This window comes from Oculina patagonica, chromosome 4 (genome assembly GCF_052425735.1).
Source record: "Oculina patagonica isolate OP01 chromosome 4, crgOcupat, whole genome shotgun sequence".
Taxonomy (NCBI): domain Eukaryota; kingdom Metazoa; phylum Cnidaria; class Anthozoa; order Scleractinia; family Oculinidae; genus Oculina; species Oculina patagonica.
In genome coordinates, this window is record NC_135761.1 from 44217254 (window position 1) to 44241544 (window position 24291).

Sequence of the window (24291 nt, forward strand, 5' to 3'; positions counted from 1 at the left end):
ATTAAGTAAACTCTTTGCGCAAGCTCACGGCATTTACTTCAAGGAAGGCTACACTTCCTTTACAGCGAAAGAAGAGACCACAAAATATACGGCCTTATATTGTATAGATTGAATCAGCAATCCATAGTTTACTAAGATAACCAGCTGGATTCAAAAGTATGTAAGCCACTAACTCTACATTGCCAACCAAGGTGAGTTTTCATTTCATATCTTTTAACGGAATCATGATTAAAGAATTTTGAATGGCACTTTACTTCATCGTCTGTTGCATTTAAAACGAATCAAAACAAATTGTGTCAAACTTTAAATACGATTGTTAAGAAACTCGATTCTTGATGACAAAGGAGCAGTAATCAAGAACGAAAGTGGTTTCATTTAAAGTTATATCAGAGCAGGATTTCTCTTCACGCTCGATTACAATTATTCTAAGCCATTTAACGCAATGCGTATTCAAAGCAAAGTATTTTTGTGCTCTTTCCGTTTTTATTTTTAATAAAATTGAACCTTCTAACGCCTTATCATCGGCGCAATAAAAACCTGAATAAATTTTAAGATAGGCTTAACTTCCTTTTCAGCAAAAGAAAAAGATCTTTTGCTTACGTCAGCCGAGTAACCTGACTATTTGCACAGTTCACTCTTTTGCATTCTAACGACTGCGAGATTTCAAATTGTAAAAAAAAGAGTTTCATCTAAACGAAACATCATCCGCTGCGTGGTCGTTTAGTTAAAGTTACACCTTACACACTTATTTCGTTTATTTAAAAATTCACTCCTGTTTAGGAGTCTTAGGAGGGTAAACTTCTTCGCTTACTGATGCATTTAAGATTAGCAAAACAAATTACGTAATAAACTTAACGTACGATAATTTAGAATCTCAACGCCTCATGCCAAAGAAGTAAAAATTAAGAACGATTGTTAAGAAACTCGATTCTTGATGACAAAGGAGCAGTAATCAGAACGAAAGTGGTTTCATTTAAAGTTGTCAGGGTAGGATTTGTCTTCACGCTCGATTATAATTATTGTAAGCCATTTAACGCAATGCGTATTCAAACCAAAGTATTTTTGTGTCCTTTCCGTTTTTTTTTTAATAAAATCGAACCTTCAAAACGCCTTATCATCGGCGCAATAAAACCCTGAATAAATTTTAAGATAGGCTTAACTTCCTTTTCAGCAAAAGAGAAAGATCTTTTGCTTACGTCAGCCGAGTAACCTGACTATTTGCACAGTTCACTCTTTTGCATTCTAACGACTGCGAGATTTCAAATTGTAAAATAAAGAGTTTCATCTAAACGAGACATCATCCGCTGCGTGGTCGTTTAGTTAAAGTTACACCTTACACACTTATTTCGTTTATTTAGAAATTCACTCCTGTTTAGGAGTCTTATGGTGGATTTCCACTGACGCGTAAATTTTTACGTGCGTGAAAAAAATTAGAGACAATGTATGAACGGCCTGCGTAAACGTGTACGCAAGCCGTTCATTCATTGTCTCTAATTTTTTCACGCACGTAAAAAATTACGCGTCAGTGGAAATCCACCATTAGGAGGGTAAACTTCTTCGCTTACTGATGCATTTAAGATTAGCAAAACAAATTACGTAATAAACTTAACGTACGATAATTTAGAACCTCAACGCCTCATGCCAAAGAAGTAAAAATTAAGAACGTTTGTTTCAAAGTGGTTCCATTTGAAGGTATCCGGATATGTCTTCACGTTTGATAATTATTCTTGTAAGCCATTTACCAAACTGAATGTGTATTCAAAGCAAAGCATTTTCATACAAGTTTTTTTTTTTTTTTTTCAAATTAAACTTGTTGCCTTCTCATTCGCATTAAGTAATATTCATTCTGATCGCCAAAAAATTTATATCATATTGAAGTTCAGTCTATGTGTAATGCATGTGATGTAGTAGTTTTGTCATTGACATCAATCCCTTTAAGTATGAGGGTTTCAAAGTTGATAGGTATCGCTAGAAAAAAAACTGGGTCGAGCCACCTTAAGTAAAACGCATTGCGCAAGCTCACGGCATATACTTCAAGGAAGGCTACACTTCCTTTTCAGCGAAAGAAGAGACCACAAAATCGACAGCGTTTTATTGTATAGATTACATCAGCAATCCATAGTTTACTAAGATAACCAGCTGGATTCAAAAGCACGTAAGCCACTAACTCTACATTGCCAACCAAGGTGAGTTTTCATTTCATATCTTTTAACAGAATCATGATTAAAGAATTTTGAATGGCACTTTACTTCATCGTCTGTTGCATTTAAAACGAATCAAAACAAATTATGTGTTAAACTTTTGATACGATTGTTAAGATACTCGATTCTTGATGACAAAGTAGCAGCGATCAAGAACGTTTACTTTAAAAGCGGTTTCATTTAAAGTTATCAGAGCAGGATTTTTCTTCACGCTCGATTATAATTATTGTAAGCCGTTTAACGGAATGCTGATTCAAACCAAAGTAATTTTGTGCTCGTTCCGTTCTTTTTTTAAAATAAAATCGAACCTTCATAACGCCTTATCATCGGCGCAATAAAAACCTGAATAAATTTTAAGATAGGCTTAACTTCCTTTTCAGCAAAAGAGAAAGATCTATAGCTTACGTCAGCCGAGTAACCTGACTATTTGCACAGTTCACTCTTTTGCATTCTAACGACTGCGAGATTTCATACTGTAAAAAATAGGTTTCATCTAAACGAAACATCATCCGCTGCGTGGTCGTTTAGTTAAAGTTACACCTTACACACTTATTTCGTTTATTTAAAGATTCACTCCTAACTCTACATTGCCAACCAAGGTGAGTTTTCATTTCATATCTTTTAACAGAATCATGATTAAAGAATTTTGAATGCCATTTTACTTCATCGTCTGTTGCATTTAAAACGAATCGAAACAAATTATGTGTTAAACTTTAGATACGATAGTTAAGAAACTCGATTCTTGGTGACAAAGGAGCAGTAATCAAGAACGAAAGCGGTTTCATTCAAAGTTGTCAGAGCAGGATTTCTCCTCACGCTCGACTATAATTATTGTAAGCCATTTAACGCAATGCGTATTCAAACCAAAGTATTTGTGTGCTCTTTCCGTTTTTTTTTTTAATAAAATCGAACCTTCATAACGCCTTATCAAATTAAACTTGTTGCCTTCTCACTCATTGCGAAAGCTCACGGCAGTAACTTCAATGAAGCCTACACTTCCTTTTCAGCGAAAGAAGAAGAGACCACAAAATCGACGGCCTTTTATTGTACAGATTACATCAGCAATCCATAGTTTACTAAGATAACCAGCTGGATTCAAGAGCATGAAAGCCACTTACACTACACTGCCAAACAAGGTGAGGTTTCATTTCATATCTTGATTTAGTTTGCAAACGGAGGTAGAATTAAATCAAATTCGAAAATATTCTTACGTCTGATCGCCGAGTGAAGATTTAATCATCATCAAATGCAGAAACAATAACTCATTTTAAGTGTGCTCCTATTTAAAAATTAGAGCCGGTAATTCTTAATCCTTTCTTGGTAGGTTGCGTTTTGTCAGTTAGTAGCAGTGTTGAATAGTTACTTCGTCATTTTATGCATTAAGATTTTTATAATGACACCTTATTAACTGTTGGATCAGTACCCAGCCGGTAATTACTATACTCCCGCGTTTGAACCTTTTAAAAAACTCCAGAGCGAAGAAAACGTCAGCAGGTGCCTTTCGCGAAATCAATCACTATATCATAACCTCCAAACTTGATTTAGTAACCAAGGTTTCCAAAATGTTAATCTTAGATATTCTTTAGTTAAGAAGTTTTGCTTGTAATAAGGAAAAAGAGGAATGTTCCATAGGTCTTTTTAACACTCGGCCGGGTGATTGAATGGTAGCTCGGTTTTGCTACGCTAAAGACAGTAGTGCTTTATAGAATGGGACCTTTTATATTTTTTTTTATATATTTTTTTATATTTGGTCACTCGTTATGTTCATCAGTTCAGACGAATGTCCACTTTTGGAAATGTTTTGATCCGCAGATCAAAACAAACAGTTATCCAATCATTTCTCGAATTTGGAGTCACATGATGCGAGGTCTGTTGACATAAAATATTCCTGCCCTGTCGATCGAAATCTAGAACAGCGAAGTGTACAGAACTCGAATTCGAATGAAACAAGCTTCGTTCTATTAACTAAGCGGAAATTCACAGCTTACAGAAAGAAGAAAATATGCCATTGACCTCTCTTGGACAGGAATAAGTAAAGCGGATACGAGCGCTTGCATTTTAAATGCTTTTCTGTCGCGCGCTATGCCCACACTATGCACTTGGTTTTGGTAAATTAAAAGAACTGAGCTATGAACTCCGCTTTTAAAATAAGATACTCTCGCAGTTTACGCCACATTATGCAAGGATTTAAGCATCCTGGGCCTAACTTTATTCACGGCTTGCAGAAAGAAAAAAATATGCCGTTTATCTCTCTTGGCCGAGAGTGAGTAAAGCGGAAACGAACGTTTTCCGTCGCGCGCTTATGTACATATCAGTGACACACTAAGCACTTGGTTTGGTAAATTAACAGGAGCTATGAACTCCGATTTTCAGATAAGATACTCTCACAATTATCCCGGGCATTAGCTTGGCGGCGTCTCGAATTCAAAAATTAAATGCGATGTCGCAAACTGACATGAAAACATTTACAGTTGGTATCGTGCCAGAACTGACCGGTCTAACAAATTGATAGTCGAAGGTTTGCATAAGCCGTTAAACTTATTACTTGTTTTCTACGAATTAAACGAAAAAGTAAATAGCTTCCTAGAAGCCACATGAATATTTGGCGCAACTGAGTCAAGAAAATAGAACACGCGTCGAAGGAAGCGACACATTACAGTGGCATTACATTGCTGCAAATCAAACAGCCTGGCTTGACAACACAATAAAAATATTAGAAAAGAAAAATCCTTCGCGCAGCTCATAATCTGCTGGTCTTGTAGTGAAAACATAAAGTGAACTGTACTGAGTTTTATCTTGCAATAAAAATGAGTCACAACAAACCTTTCTAACATATATTTCATCAACAAATAGGCGTCAAAAGTTGTCAAACTCTGCTTCGCAAAATAGCTGGCCAGGAAATCAATTTGAAGGCTGGCTCAATCATTTGAAAACATCATGGCATTTTGAGCTCCTTATAAACATAACAACAAGACCGTCAGAACTCCTAGCTGGTTAGAATTAAGTTGACTACACTGAAATGCAGGAACATACATTGACTGAAGTCTCCTTCGCCTTCCCTTGGCATGGCGCAAACACGCAGCTCGCCAGGGTTCTCATTCCTTCCATGTTTTTCTAACTCCAGGTTATCAAGAAATTGAATCTTATCGAGAAAATAATTTCCTTCGCTTCAGGCGAGTCCGTGCTTGATTTCTTTTGCCAGATACCCTTCCTTTTAATACATTTCAATGTGCTTTTGCGCTTTTCAGCCGCGCGTCGACCTTCGGTCCAAAGAAACCAGAAAGAAAACAAAGCTCGCATCCTGTTGTCCTTGTTGACCTTGTTGTGTCTTTAAACACGTCCAGCAGATAATCTGTGGCGATCCTGGATATATTTAAGATGTTCTTTGACGTCAATTATCCATCAAGTCATCGACTGGAGCGAACGAAAAGAAGTCCAAACAGATTAGTTGTAAGCAGTCTCACTTTGCGTAGACGATGGCTTCCAGCAAAAATCGCGGCCCATCCACCCAAATTGCGGCCCATCGCTCAGATTTCGCACAGAGCAACTACAATCCACGCCACTTTTCTTGGGACACTCGTCGTTTTTGGCACTTCGGAAGAGGAAAAAAATCAATAATTACCCCCCGCCCCATTACAATGTTGTGTACCTTGAAAAACCAATGCCTACCGTTGCTGTCTGTTTTGCAACATTGGTTTCCGGGGGAGGGGGTTCTCCATTTCTGAGAAATCGTGACGAAATGTCACGTTATACTTGCTGAAATGGGTGTCCCAAGTCTTTATGGCGCGGATTGTCTGGATGGTCAGTGCATACACCTCAAAAATAGTTGCATTAGGCCGATCAAAATGAAACTTGGCCTAAGTATTTATCTTAAGTACCTAAACCAATGAGTGGAAATAGAAGGTCATGTGACCACCTTGTGACGTAGACGAACAAAAACTTAATCGTCACATGGACGAGCCTGTTCTGCAGTCAAATGCCTTATTTTTATAGAATTAAACATTCTTATTCATCTGAATTCGTTACCAAACTTTAGACGGTCATTTGGGTCGAAATATAACAGTTTTATGCTTTTCTTCGCCCTACTGTGATTTTGGGTTAAAAAAACAATGGTATTTGTACATTTTTGGTGTGAAATTCTGAGATGGTGTCACGCTTCACCAATGGTTCACCATTGGAAATGACGTCACTATGACGTCAGCATTGCAGTTATCTGTCATTTTGATAGCAGCATTCGACTCAGCGTCCAAAATTACCTAGTATACAATCCTTTGGCCCTACGTTGAGCCTTATGTTGGCGAATTATAGACGGTTCACCATGGTGAACCTCTTATTATTTAAAGAAAATTAATTATTTTCCTTTTATAATAATGGTTCACCATGGTGAACCATTGATGTTTCGGCGTAAAAAGGGCTACGATAGGGCAACAAAGATGGTATTCTAGGTAATTTCATGCGCCGAGTCCAATGCTACTGTCTCACCGATCGATAACTGCAATCCTGACGTCATTATGACGTCATTTTCAATGGTGAACCACATGATTCACCATGGTGAAGCGATATTTAGCTTTTCAAATGAGCTTTAAACTTGTTGTAAAAGTGAAAATTGGTACAGGAGTACATTTATAACACAATGAAACGACAATTGACATAGAAAAGCTTCATGTTGCTGACAAATTGAACTTTGTTGTGTTGTTCTGGCTGTGATATGCTTTATGGAGTGTTATATTCGGCCGACTTGATATAAAACCAGGATTTTCCTTAATTTCAAAACATGAAATAACGTTACCAAATAAAATTGGGATCTTGTAGAAGCTTCTGTTTTAATGAGCAACCGATAAGGATAGCACATGCACAGTTTGGGAGGAAATAAGTAAATTCCTCTAGTTTCCTTGATTTCACCTTCGGACAATCCACGCCACTTTTCTTGGGACACTCGTCGTTTTTGGCACTTCGGAAGAGGAAAAAAATCAATAATTACCCCCCGCCCCATTACAATGTTGTGTACCTTGAAAAACCAATGCCTACCGTTGCTGTCTGTTTTGCAACATTGGTTTCGGGGGGAGGGGGTTCTCCATTTCTGAGAAATCGTGACGAAATGTCACGTTATACTTGCTGAAATGGGTGTCCCAAGTCTTTATGGCGCGGATTGTAGAATAACTGTAGAACATCTCTGAATTTTTTCAAGGCTCAGAAAAATTTTTCACAAGAGATACACTGGATTAAAGCTGAAGAAACGACCCGAAAGACAACCAAAACAAACATACGCTTTGAAAGTAAATTCTAACCTCCGCGCACAATCCGCCGTGATTTTACACAATTGTCACGCATAACGCTTCTTCAATGCTTTCTTTGTGTTGTGTTACCATCTGGCAGGAAGCGCACCACGGGAAAACTTGAAAAAAGGCAAATATAAAATTCTAGTGGAGTCCACTCGGGAGGAATTGACACCGCCATGTTGTTACGTCACGCTATTGTTTTCCACATTTCCAAAAGTGGACATTCTCCTGGAGTGTTCATAAAGAAACAAATAATATTTCAATTAGAGGAAGTTTCCACAAAAAACTCCACCCCCTTAAACCCCTAATTGAAGAAACGTTGACCCTGCAAAAGCATAAACCATGAACGGTATGACCCACTGGTGTTCTGGGTAGACAGCCTCAGTTAGCTGGTTCCTTTTATTGATATAATCAAGATATTTTCTTTCTTTGTGAGCTTTGAAGCATGATTTATGCAACCTGTTTTATCATCATGTTTATTCTGACACAGACGACGATTATCTTTTCTGATTTCCCAGTCAACATTTGGGTCGCATCGTTTATGGTATATGCTTTTTATGGGTCAACGATTCTTTAATCAGGTATATACAAAAAGCTGTCAAGCTTATCTCGGAAGTATGCAAATTTATTCGCTTTTCGAATTAATGGCTTCCAACGGGCAATGCAAAGTGGCTTATTGAAAATGCTCTGCCGGCTATTTCCTGAAATATGGCTTAATTAAGTAACACAAGTAGTGCACGATAATCATGACGAGACATGATTACTTCAAATTCAACAGTCGCAAGACGGATTCGCGTTCAATCGACAATCGACAAGAGCATGCGAACTAAACGGGAAGCCATTGAAGAAATGGCAGGAAAGAAACGTTGCAACGGTTGCAACGGTCAGGACATCAGACCCGAGCAAAGGTGAACATATTTATGTTGGTTTATGCCTTAGTATTTCTAGTATTGCAATTACATTGATTCAAATAACAAATACGGTGGTAATACTTTTGGTCAAGCATTCGAAGGCTGGCGTGATTTTGTGCCGTTTTTGTACGATTTTGAATATTTTTTTGACAAATGCTTATTGATTGGTCCAAACCAAACTTTTCGTATTTTGGAAATATCATCCTTCTACAGTTGAAATGCCTTAATCTCAAGGAATTCCGAGATATGGCACATGGTGAAAATGACGATTCTTTTGACCGACCATCTTTCATGGCACGTGAGAATATTCTGGTTTTGTTTACCGTTAAATAATTAACTTAAACCAAAACTCTTGAAACTATGCTTCTTTGGACAAGGAAGAGTCATGCAATAAACCGGTTTTATCAAAAAAATTTCTGCGCTTGATCGGTTTGACATGCGAATCGAATGAAAATGGTCGATTTTCAACCCAGTTTGGACCTTCGGAATCGAGTCTAGACGTAAAATCGAGAATTTCGTTTTTTCAGAAAAATAAAAATATGTGAAGAAAAAAAACAACATAACGTTTTTAGTTTTACTAAGGGCTACCTATATGCAGAAGATAAGCGAACTCTTTTTTTAACCTTGCCGCACTTTTTTGTGGAAACTTCCTATTAAGTAAACAACGGTTATACTCGTGATTACAGGAGACGGTAATCAAAGGCAAGTAAATGTCAAAAACCCAGACTCGATTTTTATCTTAAAGTTACTGGAAAACTGACAAGAAAATAAAAAGCTTGGAAAAGGTATTTTGTTTGAATGCTCTATGTATTGTCTGTTTATTGGCATTCAACTGACTGCGAGATATTGGATTTTATAATTTTCGTTTAACAAAAATATTATCAGCTGCGCGAACGTTTAATTTAATACACAGAGCAGAAAAAGGATCAAGAAAATTCAGTTACAGAAAATTAATTATTTCACTTTCTTACCTTGATTATGTGACACTCGAAAATTCACAGTAATTAAAAAATTCCTGTCTACTTATGAATACTAGTGATGATTTCATACAAAAATTCGAAATCTGTCAGATGATATGTTTAATATCGCCGTAGGGCCAGTGATCAAATATTAACCCTTAAGGGCCTGTTTACATGGAGGGAGGGTGTCCCGGCTAACCGAGTTACCCGGCTAGAAGGGATGAAACATTCCCCGCCTTTACATGGAGAATTCACAGCCCTTCTACCCGAGTTGAGGCAGAGTCATTGAAGCGTGACACAGCGTGAGAAAACCATATAGCTTCAAACGATTGTAGAAAAAAGGCCTTTTTACTGAATAATCAAGGCTAGCTATCTTAAAACCTATATTACTTTGATGTGCAAGCTCTTAGAAATTTACTCCGTCTATTTTGTGGGGAATTCAATCGAAATTCAACAGTCTTTGGTCACCAAATTGAGATTAAATTTGTTGTTTCGTGAATTAGGATAATCATTCCTACGAAAATTTCGAACTAATTATAGCTGTTGCTCTAAGAAATATTTTCCAGCTTACAAATAAAACTAACTCGATCTAGTTTTGGTCAAATAGCACTGTTTGGGTCCCGAATTTATGCATTTTATGCCATTAACTTCAAAGTAAATTTAAGAACACGCACGAAGACTTATCCCGGCAAGCCAGGATAGCCCGGGCATAACAGTTTGCATGGCAAAAAGCTATCCCGCCTAGAAGGGTGCCCCGGGCAAGTAGACCGAGTGCCCCGGCAAGGCGGGTTACCCTTCTAGCATGTAAAGGCTTCGATACGTTTTCTAAAGAAACGTATGAAAAGTTGGCTCGCCCAGGGTAGCTCGGGGCACCCGCCGGGGGCACCACCCGTCGGGGCACCCGCCTTCCATGTAAACAGACCCTTATAGTAGGCTATGGTTTGTTTGTCCGTACTAATCAGGAAGAGACAGATGAAACCAAATTTGGTTAAATGCCGGATTAAAGGATTTAGTATATTTTTTATTGTTTGATGCATTAAAGCTTAGCAAAACAAATCTTAAAATGTAAGTACAACAGGTAAGAAACTCGATGCTTGATGCCAAATGAGACGAAATCAAGAATGTTTGTTTAAGAGTGGCTTGATTTACAGGTATCAGAACACGATATGTCTTTATACGCTTAACCCTCGGACGTACAAGGGGGGGGGGGTGGATGCCACCCCCCCCCCCCGTAAGGTTTTTTCCAAATTTTGAAACAAGCATTTACCCTACAATGCTGAAACTTTCGGTAGCTGTTCATTGATCCTTTGCAGAAATTTTGATATGTCAACCATGTGTCCATAGTATGTGACGTTGCCATGGCAACGTCATAAATACAAGCAGGTCTTGCCAAAAATCGTCATTTTTAACATTTTTCTTGATTTTTTCCATTTTTTTATAACAGAAGTGCAAGATTTGTTTATTTTTACATTCCATAAGCATTCTAGCTTGATTTTGCATCAATTTCTGTTACTTTGTGACTTTCTAAGAAAATGTTGAAATCCAATATGGCGGATCCAAGATGGCGGCTCTTATGACGTCACGTGACGTCATATGACGTCATAGCCAATTAAAATTATGTCATCTTGTAGAGTAAGCTAAGGGCTTTCTTCTCAGAGCAAAATAATTTCGCTACGCCTTAATATAACGAAAACTGCGGGGAGGGGTTCCATCCCCCCCCCCCCTTATACGATGATGGGGGTATGAGTTTGCTTGTACGTCCGAGGGTTAATTATGATGATCGTAAGCCATTTAAAGCAATGCGTATTCAAAACAAAATATTTCATTCCTTATCAAACCAAACCTGCATGTCGCCTTGACATTAGCGCATAAAAAACTCAGTGCAAAGGCTCGCAGCGTTAAATGTAAGAAAGCGTCAACTTCCTTTTTTTTGCGAAAGAGGGAGGTTCTGGTTTTTGCAGACCACAAAATCGATGGCTTAATTTATATTCTATAGATTACGGCAGTCGAGCAATCCAATTATATACATTTGCACTTTCTACGTATTTGCATTTAAAAGACTGCGAGATATTGTATTGTAAAAAAAGAGCTTCATTGAATCGAAAGGTTATTACTTCGTTGTAGAAAATCGAAATCGGAAAGAATAATGTTCCCAAATCAAAATATTTCTCATTTTTTTCAATAACACAGAAATCTGCTTTTGCATTTCCCGCATCTTAATATTTGTTTGGGGCCAGTAATTAAATCTTATCCCTTTTAAGGTAGCCGACTTTCTGTTTGTCTACCTTTTTGCATTCTAACGACTGTGATATATTGTATTATAGCTTGCGTTTGAGAGCGAGAGTGAGACTTAGCTTCCAATTATGAGAACGTTTGTTTACAGTTTTAATTTCGAAATTGTATTCAAAAGGAACGCTGCTATCCGGCAATAATTACCTTGCATGCCCTAGGCCTACTCTGGGACCCAAAGTCGCCGTAACGTTGGGCGACGCTTATTTTGACCAAAATTACGGGCGGTTTAAGGTGACTGGGCGATTCTGAGCGATTTTAGGCAGTTTTAGGTGACCTTTTAGGCAATTTTAGGTGACCGACCTAAGTACAGTTGTGGTATACATGTACATGGGAATCATCATGGTACACCATAAAGCATTGTTACAGAAAATATCTATACTATCTATAAAACAACTTAGAGCGACTTTGGGTGACTTTAGGCGACTTAAGGCGACTTTAGGCGATATTAGGCGACTTTGGGCGATTTTGGGTCCCAGAGTAGGCCTATGCCCTCTTGAAGAACTAGAAAGCGTAACGAGCACAATCGTCTGCTTTTTGCGCACCAATGCTATTACTGTGAATAGTTTAAGTTACAACGCTGCTGTTTACGGCTAATGGTCGTTTAAACGTAACATACTCCCATTCTAATCTGCCCACCAAGCAAGCCTCGTCAGCAAGTGAAGATTTGGAGGGCAATTATCATAAACATAAAAAAGTTGATTTAATTGCCAATAAATAGAACGAAAAGTGCGTTGAATAATGAAGCGTGACTGTCTGATTGAATGCCCTGCGGAAAGAACTCGCACTGCACGCGGGGGACGTGGTCAGCAAAAAATTCAGCACCGAAGGAGCTTTGTATAAAATTGTTATTTTAGACTTAGATAGTAACCAGTAAATAAAAAAGTCTGCATGTAAAATATCCTATTAAAAAAAGCTTCAAAAGGACTGTCACCAAAAGTACAAATTTTATGCAGGCTAAGTGTATACGTATCCAGATTCCCTTCACAGCAAGTACAAGTCCTTGTGCAAAATGCATTTCAACCATATGTTGTGTGTTCATGATTTTTAACATTGGCATGGCAACGACGTTTCGTCAAGCAGGCTCAGCAAAATCGCAACCTTTTTCAACAAAAATCTTATTTTCAATCACGATTCTTCAGAATTAGTACATTCCGTATTCATTTTCGTTATCATTTGCGGATCCAAGATTGCAGACTAAAGGACGTCAGACGACTTCATAACCAACAAATAGCCGTCTCATCTGTAGAGCAAGAGGGGGGGGAAGGGGGGTTGTGTGTCCATCACCCCCTTACTCTCTCGTACGGTCGCTCCCATATGATTTTGGATACACGTCCAAGGGTCCGAGTCCGTGCGTGAAGACTTCCCCGCCCCCCACCCCACCCCTTGCCTCGCCCAAGGTCTTTATAGGGTTAACTAATCAGTTAATAGCTACTCTTTCTAATTGCTATTCTCTCTGTTCCAGAATTGTAAACAGCAACGCATTCTTTGAAACATGAATGGCCCTTCAGAGAGCCAAAATCCAAGAGATGGAGCAAGTTGGCTGTCAATCATGTTCTTCTGGTGGATGAATGACGTGTTAAAGCTGGGCAATAAACGACCGCTGACCGAAGACGATTTGTTTCCTCCTCTTGAAGATTACAAAGCTGACGTTCTCGTAGAGAATGCTGAGAAATATTGGCTCAAAGAATTAAAAAGGAGTCAGTCCGCGAAAAGGAAACCACGTTTGTGGAAAGCAATGATCAGTCTTGTTCCCTGGAAATCAGGTTTTGTAATGATAATCTTAAAAACGCTTCAGTCTTTGAGTTTTGTCTTCCTTCCAGTATGTCTTTGGCTTGTGTTAAAGACTTTAAACGATGGACCAAATATAGACATGAAGTACGCGTTAGTCTATGTGGCGACTTTGGGAATAACGAGCGTAGTAAAGGCTTTAACGACGCAGCACTATGATTACTTAACCGAACTCTGGGGATTGAAGCTAAAGGTGGCTTTAATAGGACTGGTTTATAAGAAGGTAAGCTTAATCATAGTATGGGCTGCAGGCTTCGGGACAGGATAGGAGAGGAACTCTCCTGGAATAATGATAATTGATGAGAATCAATTTATATAGCGCATTTTTTTTTTTTATTTTTCAAATGCGCTGTACACATTTTTTTTTTACACAAAGGCCACACCCCCCCGGGATCCCCTTTTTTGTTTGGTTTTTTTTAAATGGGTGAAGGGGGCTTTTTTTTTCTTAGAAAAATTTTTTTTAAAAAATTTTTTTTTTTTTTTTTTTTTGGGGGCCCCCCCCCCCCCCCCCCCCCCCCGCCCGTCAACCAAGAGCGTGGAATCAAACTCCTTCACATGAATAAGCGGCTTGATGACAATTTGCCCCAAGTGCTTAGCAAAACCAAAAAGAATATTTTTTTTTCCAGTACGCTGCCTTGAATTGACGCTTTCTAAATTTAACAAAAGCAGCACACCATAAAATATCCCTGCAGAATCATGCAAGACAAATCCTGAGAAGTCAAGTTCGTTCAGACAATACGCCATTTTTTTCTTTGATGTTGGCAAATGGGCAGAATGAGCGCGTTTTAAAATAACCCCATAAAAGTTAATGCACGAAATATACCGGTACTATCTAGAATCGACCAGCAAGTACCTTTATGGCTGAGTAGAATACATTGTTTGTATTTGTAATCTTGTAGGTTCTCTCCCTTAGTCGTTGTAGCTTGGAGGCTACGTTGTCTGGAAACACTATCAACCTGGTGTCAAATGACGCACAGAAGATCGAGAAGTCTTTGAACAGCATTGGCTTTATGCTGTTGGCTCCGCTAGAAATCATCATCAGCCTGTTGATCCTGTGGTACTTGATTGGCTGGAAGGCACTTATTGGTGCTTCCTTCTTTATCGTTTTAGCAGCCTTTCAAATGTTAATGGCGAGAAAAGCTGCAAAGCTGAGGAAAAAAGCGGCCGCCTTTACAGACAAACGGCTCGTGGTGATGAATGAAATCATCTCTGGAATACGAGCTGTGAAAATGCATGCTTGGGAGTGGAATTTCAGAGACGTCGTTTGCGACCTTCGCAGGTAAATCTAAGTACAGTCGAACCTCTCTTTAGTGAGCATTGCAAATGTCAAGATTTTGTGGTGGCTTACAAAAGGTCAGACCACAGAGGTCTAGATTTTGAGACATAGCCTGTAGTTGTTTCCGGTAGAGGCTTTATCTTGCAAAAGTTCACCAGCCAGCCCAGAAACGCTATATGTAAGAGCACATCCTGTAATTCGAAGAGATTTTAGTGCATCCAGGGCCATTCCCAAGTTGTAATATTTTAACTAGCAGCGTCTCAATAAACCCAAAAATTAATAACAAAACATGACTAACTCATTACAGCAACATATTCATGCTCCAGTGTTTTTGCTTGAACGTATTTTTAAATACGTAATTATTTCTTCCGGGGAAGCTATCATCTTAATAGCTTCCCCGGGTGAAATACACCCGAAAAGCCGTCCTCACAGACCAGTTTGCCAGGGCTGCTACTCTTTTGAAAAGATGACCACGCCCCTGCTTTATTATTTCTCATTATTTTTGTTTCTTCTGCACTCTGTTTGCAGGAAGGAGATGGCTATAATACATTTAAAGGGTTTGATTGTGTCAATGCTTCTTGTTTTGTTCTTCACAACGATTCCCATTGCTACCCTGGTTTCCGTGACAACTCTGACTTTGACAGGGACTCACCTGTCACCATTTGCAATATTCACACTACTTCTAGGCTTTGCTATACTACGAGAAACATTTTGTTATAACTTGAGTTTGGCCATGCAAATTGCTTCAGATGGTAAAGTAGCTCTTGATAGAATACAGACTTTTCTAACAGAGAAGGTGACAATGATCGAAGGAATTGGGGAGACCCATGCCCAAAATCTACCAATAAAACAAACCGTTAACCTTAACGACAACCTTTTGGTGCAAAATGGCACAGGTAAAAATGAAACGAAAATGGCTGCCCAGTTAATAAGTTACATAAAACGAGAAGACCACTTAGGCCAAGCTCAAATGGTCAGTCCCAGCTCTTCAGCGGAGGCGTTAACGGAAAAAGTGACAACAGAATTATTCTCCATCAACTTAATCATTAAACAGCCTTATGTCTCAGTATTTGAAGCGTCATGTTCTTGGAATCAAGAGACTTCAAGCGACACTTTGAGCGACATTACTTTCAGTGTTTCCAATGGTGACTTGTTAGCAATAACAGGTGCAGTTGGAAGTGGAAAATCCTCACTACTAACAGCCATTCTCGGAGAACTGCCCCTCCGTACAGGAGCAATATCGTACTATGGAAAATTGGCCTATGTTCCCCAAATACCCTGGGTATTTTCTGGCACTGTAAGAGAGAACATTCTGTTTGGATTACCTTTCAACGAGGAGAGATTCCAGCACGTAGTTCACATATGCGATTTGACGAAAGATTTGACAACCTTTACGCGTGGTGACCTTACGGAAATTGGTCAGCGTGGAGTGACCCTTAGTGGAGGTCAAAAGGCACGTGTGGGTTTAGCTCGTGCAGTGTATTCAGAAGCTGATATTTATCTGCTTGATGATCCTCTGAGTGCAGTCGACACGAAAGTAGGAAGAAAACTTTTTGAGAGCTGTATCCTTGGCCATTTATCTGGCCGTATTCGTTTGTTGGCCACCCACCAGTTGCAATATTTAAACGATGTGGATCGCGTCGTTGTGATGGAAGACGGTTCGATCGTTCACCAGGGATTATACACGGAACTTCTTGAACAAGGAGCACTAATGCGAGTCGCGGGATTTCCTGAGCCCCATGATGATGGACCTGGGCTCGTAGACAGTATCAGCCTAGACGAATTAAATGCTTCGCAAATTCATAGCTCCTCGACACTCACAAACACATGCGATATGCCCGAGACTGGTCAACCACAAAATCATGACCTGAAATTGGCTGATCCATTTGAGCATGGCACTAGGCTTACGAAGACTTCCACTCTTGACGAGTTCCCTGATGAAAGCCGGAACATCGATAAGCTGCAGCATGGCTCTTCAGTCTCGATGAACGCAGGCGTGAAAGGTCTAGCAAAAGGAACAGAAAACGAAACATTTGTACCTAATGCTCAGGGTAACGAAAGCGTTGACCAGGAATTGTCCAAATCTATCGATAATGACCCTGATGTTGTAGGGAGTGTAACTGTCGACGCTTTCAATGATAAAGGGATCATCAGGAAAAGCCTGCGCGAACTTTCAATCTCCTCGGGATCGTTTATGGATGGACAGCCTGAAGCCTTTATAGAGGATTCGACTCTACTTGAAGCGGCGAACGAAAGCAATGGCGGCAATGTCATCGACGAAATGAGTCAGCAAATTACTAGTGTTCCGGTAGATCCAAACATGTGTAATGTGTTAAAAGCTGATGATGATCAACAATCAACCCTTGACTTAAAGGAAGAGGAGGAAACCAAGAGTGCCGGAACTGTGACCTGGCGACTTTATTGGGACTATTTTAAGGAAGGACTGCCTGTTTCCAGGATCATGTTTCTTGCAGTTGCCTTACTATTTGCACAAGGTAAAGCTAATTCAATAACTTGAAAATATCGTATGTGGGTAAGAGAATAAGAAGAATAAGAATAAGAACTTTAATAGTAATCTCCCCATAGAGCTTTTCAGGGTGTGTGTAATTTAGTGGCATACCGAATTGTTACGACACAATAATATTTAACATTAGCTTGTGACTACATTTTTACAAAGTTTATAATTATCTATTGATTTTTCTCTATAATAAGACAGTCATTGTGGAATTTGTTTAGTTTGGGAAAAACTGCTTGATACCCCAAAAATTATTTTGGCAAGACGTCACAAAAATTAACATTGTTAAGAGACAGGTTTTATTGTGTATTTTTCAGTGTTTCTAAGACGACCTAAAGTGATTGCTGTCAAAAAAGATATGGCTAACAATGAAAGTTGCATAGTGAAATGTTTGCAGGGTTGTGTGATACATGTTACAAAATCGACATTCAGTTTCACTTGCTTGGCCAGATAAAACTGTAGTAAAAATAAACATTATCTAAAAGGGCTTCTTAAATGTTGTTACTTGGGTCACCTTGATCATGAGAGCCTTACAAATCCACTTGACAGGCATCTGTGCTCTCTTTCAATAAGGAACAATAATAATGACAATAATAATGATAAGGAATAATGATGATTACTCGATCGCTTGAATTTAATGCTTGCACTCATTGTTTCATTCAGTGTATTTTTTCTGAATGACTAAAAGCATGAAAATTGTCTCAGTTTGTCTCCTAGCTCCAAACTGGTGGTTGACAAGAATGGCAGAGATGTCGCCCGACCAACAGAAAGCACCAATCACTCAAGTCGTTCACGCTTGTCTGGTGGCGGTGGCCATTGTTGTCATGGTAGCATCGTCTTTCTCCTTTTACTACCTCCTGCTGAAAGCTGCAGAGAACCTTCACAGTAAAATGACCCAGGCGACAATCAAGGCCCCGGTAATTTTTTTTGATTCAACCCCAGCTGGGCGTATCCTGAATCGCTTTTCCAAAGATATTGGTTCTATGGACGACGTGTTGCCACCGCTATTTCTACAAGCTCTTATATTTTGCCTCTTTTCGCTTTCCGCTATTTTGGTCCCCGCTGCAACAAACGTCTGGCTCTTTTTGGCCCTTCTTCCAATTATTGGAATATTTGTTTACTTTGCGCGCTATTACCTGAAGTCTTCTAGAGAGCTGAAGAGAATCGAGGCCATCAAATGCAGCCCTGTGTACTCACACATCACGGAAACAGTTAATGGACTTGAAATAGTGCACACTTCAAACATGGGCAGGACATTTGAAGACAGACTGAAGAGGTTAGTTCCAATTCAATAGTAAACATAAAGATTTTTGACTGTACTTTATTTCCGGCTAAAACATATTTGCGATAGCTATTGGAATTTAAAGCACTTGCTTATTAAAGTAATAATCCTATTTATACAAATTTAAGTCTTTTATTGTCATTACACATACTGATGAATATATGAAATGAATCAAATATGTGAAAAAGAAGGTTAAAAGAGATAGATATTAATATTTCTAGGTATTTCATTGTTCGCTTTGTAATTTCCTTTAAAAGCTTAAAGGCTGACGGACACATTTTTATTTATTTTTGAAGACGTCAAGTGATTAAGGATTGGTAGTAATATACGAATGTATCCATCAATTAGTGGCACAAACTACTTGGTAAAGACAAATGTGAGCGCTTTCAACTTGATAACACGAGTCACCACGGCCATGTTTCTACAATTCGCCTGCAGTTCAGTGAGTAGAGGACCCGACCGGTGTGCGATATTCATGGGTTTGGTCGACCTTCTGTTGGGGAAACGAAGCATTCTAGCTTTCTACTAGAGGCTTTTCTCACTAACTGATAAACTTCTTTGTTATAAAAAAAATGATAGTTTAGACTTAACCATATGTAGAAAATTGGTTTTGAGGAAGAATAAACACTAGAATTACTGTTAAGCAGGATGATGGGTTACCCTGATTTAATCACCAAATCTATAATCAGGGATTAAAGTGCCCTGAATTTTTCTAAGGCTGGGCTTTCTGGCATTAAACTTCTCATACGATATCGATTTCTTACTTGTTCCTTTTTCATTTTTTTGTCATTTGTATACTTTTTCTAGGTATCAGGACGAGAATACTCAAGCTTTTTTCATGGTAGTTTCCTCTAATCGCTGGTTGAGCGTACGTCTCGATCTGCTGTCTGGTGTGTTTGTCACGATTGTCGCAGTGGCTGCCATTTTGGTTACAGAAAATCCTGGTGAGTTAATTAGTCCTGGGTGGGAAGACTACCGTATGAAAGGGACGGAAATCTTCGTCAACTCTCTTGCGAATGTAAATTTAGAATTTGGGCCTTACTGGGGGTTTTCCAAGTAGAATGCTATTCTTTTTGGCCGTCAAGGTCTCGCCTAGGGTTTTGCATGAAGAAATAACAACACTTTCATACTGTGTTGGCGGTCTTGAACGATCAGGCGTGGAAAATAGTCTCTTCAGGGAATCAAAAAAGCTTGAGCCACGCCAGAGCGAATTCACGGTTTGGTGTGAGGTACGTTAAGATAAAATTAAAATCGAAAGACGTGAGCTGGAAACAATAGCGAGAGCTGAACATTTCCCACGTGTCCCTCGTTTATCAATTTGTTCTCTACAAATAAAATTTGACTGGTTATTACCTCTTCGGGTGTTGAAATTCCTTACATTTAAAAATTCTCCTCTCTTCTTCGTCAGCCTTGGCCGGACTCGCTCTGACATACGCATTGCAAACACTGGACGTGACTCAATATGGTGTACGATCAGCTTCAGAGGTGGAAAACTTGATGACGTCAGTCGAACGTGTAATTGCGTATACTGAGATCGACTCTGAGCCCGGCTACAGCACTGAAAGCCATCCTTCAGAATCCTGGCCCAATGAAGGAAGCTTAACAATAGAAGACCTTTCTTTGGTTTACTTTAAAGGCGGACCTCGTGTCTTAAATAATATCAACGTTTGCGTTACCAACAAGGAGAAGGTTGGAGTTGTAGGTCGAACTGGTGCTGGAAAGTCATCTTTGGTATCCGCTTTGTTTCGTATGCCAGATCCCCTGGGGAAGGTACGTTGCTGGACAAGATAATTGATAGTAAAATTAATAGTCAGGCCAGTCTAAAACACCTCCCGAAAAAGAGGAATGCTTCAAAGAATATTATTTATTATTATTATTATTGGTAGTTTGGCTGCCTGATAGTTTCTATTGCCCATTTCGCGAGCAAGGAGAGCACTGCAAAGAGTCTGCAACATTGTTTGGACACAAGTAGCAAGTTAACCAACTAACAGAAAGTTTGTCTTCGCATCAGTGTGTGTATTGATCAAAGGCAACTAAATGACAAGCTCTTAATTAAAAGTTGTTAAGTCCCATACAAACACCAGAAGACGAAGATGCCTGTCTGCCCAACTACAGAGCTCCTCCAAATTTTTTGATTTACAAACTGCTCTTTCCAGCAGTTTACCCTTGTTTTCTGATTAGTTAATCTGCAAATACAACGTGGTAGTCTGAATGATTACCACATTTTTTCACAGTTAGAAAAGAATATTTTGTGACAAGCCTTGCTTTACGTTTTAGGTTTTTATCGATGGCGTGGATATTGGATCTATCAATCTCCAAGACGGCCCGCAGGTCCATGGCTGTTATCACCCAGGATCCGGTGCTATTTGGAGGTACCTTGAAAAAGAATATAGACCCATTCTCAGAATATACGGACCAAGATCTCTGGACAGCTCTGGAGGAGGTGCAGATGAAGTCCCTTGTTGAAGATTTGCCAGGACAGCTTGAATTCAAACTGAAAGAGTCCGGAACAAACTTGAGCGTTGGTGAGAGACAGTTGGTGTGTTTGGCTCGTGCTCTGGTCCAAAAGAGCAAGATCATCATCATGGATGAGGCCACTGCTAATGTGGATTTCAAGACCGATCGTCTGATCCAGGAAGTCATTCGTAACAAATTTATAGACTCCACAGTGCTGACCATTGCGCATCGACTGAACACCATCATGGACTATGATCAGGTGCTGGTTCTTGACGGTGGACGAGTGGCGGAGTTTGATAAACCTGGGATGTTGTTAAGAAAAGGTGGACTATTTGCTGAAATGGTGAGAAGCCAGAACCAAAAGCATTAAAATTAGCAGCGGCCCAATTGGCACATAAAGACTGATTGTGAATAATGAACGATGACAAATAAAGTACTAGCGAGTCCTAAAGGAATAAACAGTTCAAAAACGGATTCGTGGGCCAAAAAATAGTGGCGTTGTTCATATTTGTGAAAACTTGACCTACAGTGCTCAGAAAGTAATCACTGTGAAGATAAGGGTTTAACAGTAGATGAGTTTAATTGTAGATTTTGCTATTTTCTTATTATGTATCTTACTATACATCTGTACTTCATTTCTTAATCTATTTTTATATTAACCTTTTATTAACTATTTTATAACTATTTTTATTTTACTATATTTAAAACTTTTAAAACATTTTTTTTTAATGTTATTGTCCCAAAAAGTTGGTTTTTTACTGTCACGCAACTGTCACGCCGCGAAAAGATAAATCCAAAACTATTGAGTCAAAAAAAATAAGAATATTACAGGTTGTAGAAAACCACTTTATAAACTACTTGTCCAAGTCGCTGGTCTGTACGGTATTCCTTACTTGAGTTATCCATCAAAATGTTTCACGCAAATAAATTTAGAGAGCACAGTATGGAAACGCCATGTTGAAGCCCAACTGCTTGGGCTCCAACATGGCAGCCAGAAATCAACAGAAACATCTGGCATTTACTTCTGCTATAAAAATCGGTCAGATCACCACCATGAACAAGTAAACATTCATATAAACATTTCTCGCAGAATCTCGACTGTTCAGATTGTTAAAAATCACAAGATAAAGCATTTTGTTAAGTATACGTGACAGCCTTGTGGCGGCCATCTTTGATCTCGTGTGGCGTGAAACTCCGAAATTCAAAATACTCTATGTTAAGGACGGCGAATGCTATCAAGCTAAAAACCTTCAACAAGATAATATATATTAAGGACTTCAAGAATAGCCAGTGAAGGATAAAAACTCAGGGGTCTTGCGATTCTGGATTTTTGAATTTTTATGACGTCACGTGGAAACCAAGAATAATTTTGGCACTTTAATAACGTTCCTGTATTTATGTATCTTTGTACATATTTTCGAAGTATAGTAACAATTACCAACAGGATTTTACCGGTCCTCTAAGTTACTATGAAGCCCATCGACTACTCAAGTGACCTCTTAGAAATAAAGTACTTTTGATGATGGTGCTGAAAAATAATAATTATTACAGTATATTTGTTATTTTTATTTGAGAATGCTAGGGACCTAGTGGATAAGAAACAATCGCACGAGTCTTTGTCGACACTAGAAAAGGGCTCGACTTCATAAATTGTAGATATGTGCATCCATGTTATTGTTGCCATTTATAAGGTGGCGGTGCATGGAATTAATAATATAGCTTGAGCTTTTATAATGAATTTCAAGGAATAGGAGCTAGTTTACAAGGTAGTGGCTTGAGTGTTGTGCAGCCTCCATGTAACAGCCTTATCATGCACAACTCCTTTTTGTATACGATTGTCCACATGTAGAGCCAGCTACTAGGTATCACCGATTACTCGACCACTTTGGTACATTTTCGTTCACATTTGAATTATGTAACGTTTGAACTATGTAAAATTCACAGAGTGCCAGTCATGAACTGTATATAATCTAATCAGTTTTTTTTTTATAATTTTTGATACTTTAAGGACTAACTTATATTTTTTTTATATTACGATTAGTTTATATTTAGGAATAGTCTATATTCAGTTTTAGATCTATCTTAGTCCAGTCCCTGAACTCCCCCTTCCGCGCGCCTTTTATAGGTGTTTAACCCAGGCGCGAGAAGAGAAAGTCCAGGATAACTTACATGCGCATGCTCAGAACGAATTAATCAGAAACGAGGAGTATGACGTCACTCGCTTGGGACGCACGCGCTAAGGTTAAAATTGCTTGCTCAAATGAATGCAAGAATAAATGTTTTTTTGTCCTAAATTGCATTCAAAGCCAATTCAATTAACAAATACAAAATACCAGGAAAAGTTGAAGGATAGCGATTTGCGTTTTCACCGTCAGCTTTTAGTATAATTATAGTATAACAAGTTAGGCATTTTTCAAAAGTTATTCTCGTTGATCCTGCTTTAGTACACGGTCGCGTAGTTGAATACGTCATTTGTGCTGCGCGTTTTTAGAAGTACTGCCAATTACGGTTTCCCCGATTTCGGGGGAAAAACTGGCGCATGCGAATGCGCATGCAAGTTATCCTGGATTCTCTCTTTTCGAGCCTGGGTTCAACCTCTATGAGGTGCACGAGGAAGAGAGAGTTTAAAGACTGGAGTAGATCTATCTTAGCAACATTTCTATCTTTTTAATTTTAATGCCATTGTAAAGATTTAGCTAGTAGCCGAGCGTTTTTAACATGACCCTCTGGCTCGGGAGACTGAGAGACCACTCCCCACTTTTTTGACGTTAAAAATAAAGTTACTGTTACTGTTACTTAAAATAGCGTAAAAAGGAAATCCGTAGCCAACTCTAAACTGTGACAGAATTTGAAGACATAGAAAGTTTTAGTCCGTTTAAGGAATTGATAAAACTGTAAAGGAACGAAACTATGAACGTTATGTTGAATAAACCGAAGTGGATGAAAATTTTAACCTAGGGGCGGCTAAACGTTCAGACATATTCATCCAATATTATAATGTTGGATAAAAATGTCGGATCGTTTTGTCTGTATGCTTGGCTTAAAATTCTCACAAGCGAAATTAATTCCCCTTACTACAACGCATGAACTCCGCATCACGCGTTACAAAATTGTAGACAGCATTTATCGTGTTCCTTAGGTCCCTGTAACTGCTACAATGCTTGTCAAGAATCTTCACACAATTCCCACTCCAGGATGCAGATCCCTCGCCTGTTGCAAATGCTGCATTTACGAGACAGTGATTACAAAGGAGCAAGCGAAGACGACAATATTTGATCTTATTTTACATTGTAGTCACTATGTGTCTTCTCATTGGCTATAGAGAGCCTGC

General features: G+C 38.9%; 1 pseudogene across 1 annotated transcript; it reads left to right on the forward strand.

Annotated features, from left to right (window-relative positions):
- Nucleotides 1–3224: 3224 nt before the first annotated feature.
- LOC144652483 (ATP-binding cassette sub-family C member 4-like) lies at nucleotides 3225–23728 on the forward strand (annotated as a pseudogene). Its single transcript, XR_013570549.1, has 8 exons — nucleotides 3225–3337; nucleotides 13105–13653; nucleotides 14330–14709; nucleotides 15235–17201; nucleotides 17927–18497; nucleotides 19311–19447; nucleotides 19912–20273; nucleotides 20781–23728. The product of XR_013570549.1 is annotated as an ATP-binding cassette sub-family C member 4-like (transcript).
- The last annotated feature ends 563 nt before the right edge of the window (nucleotides 23729–24291 follow it).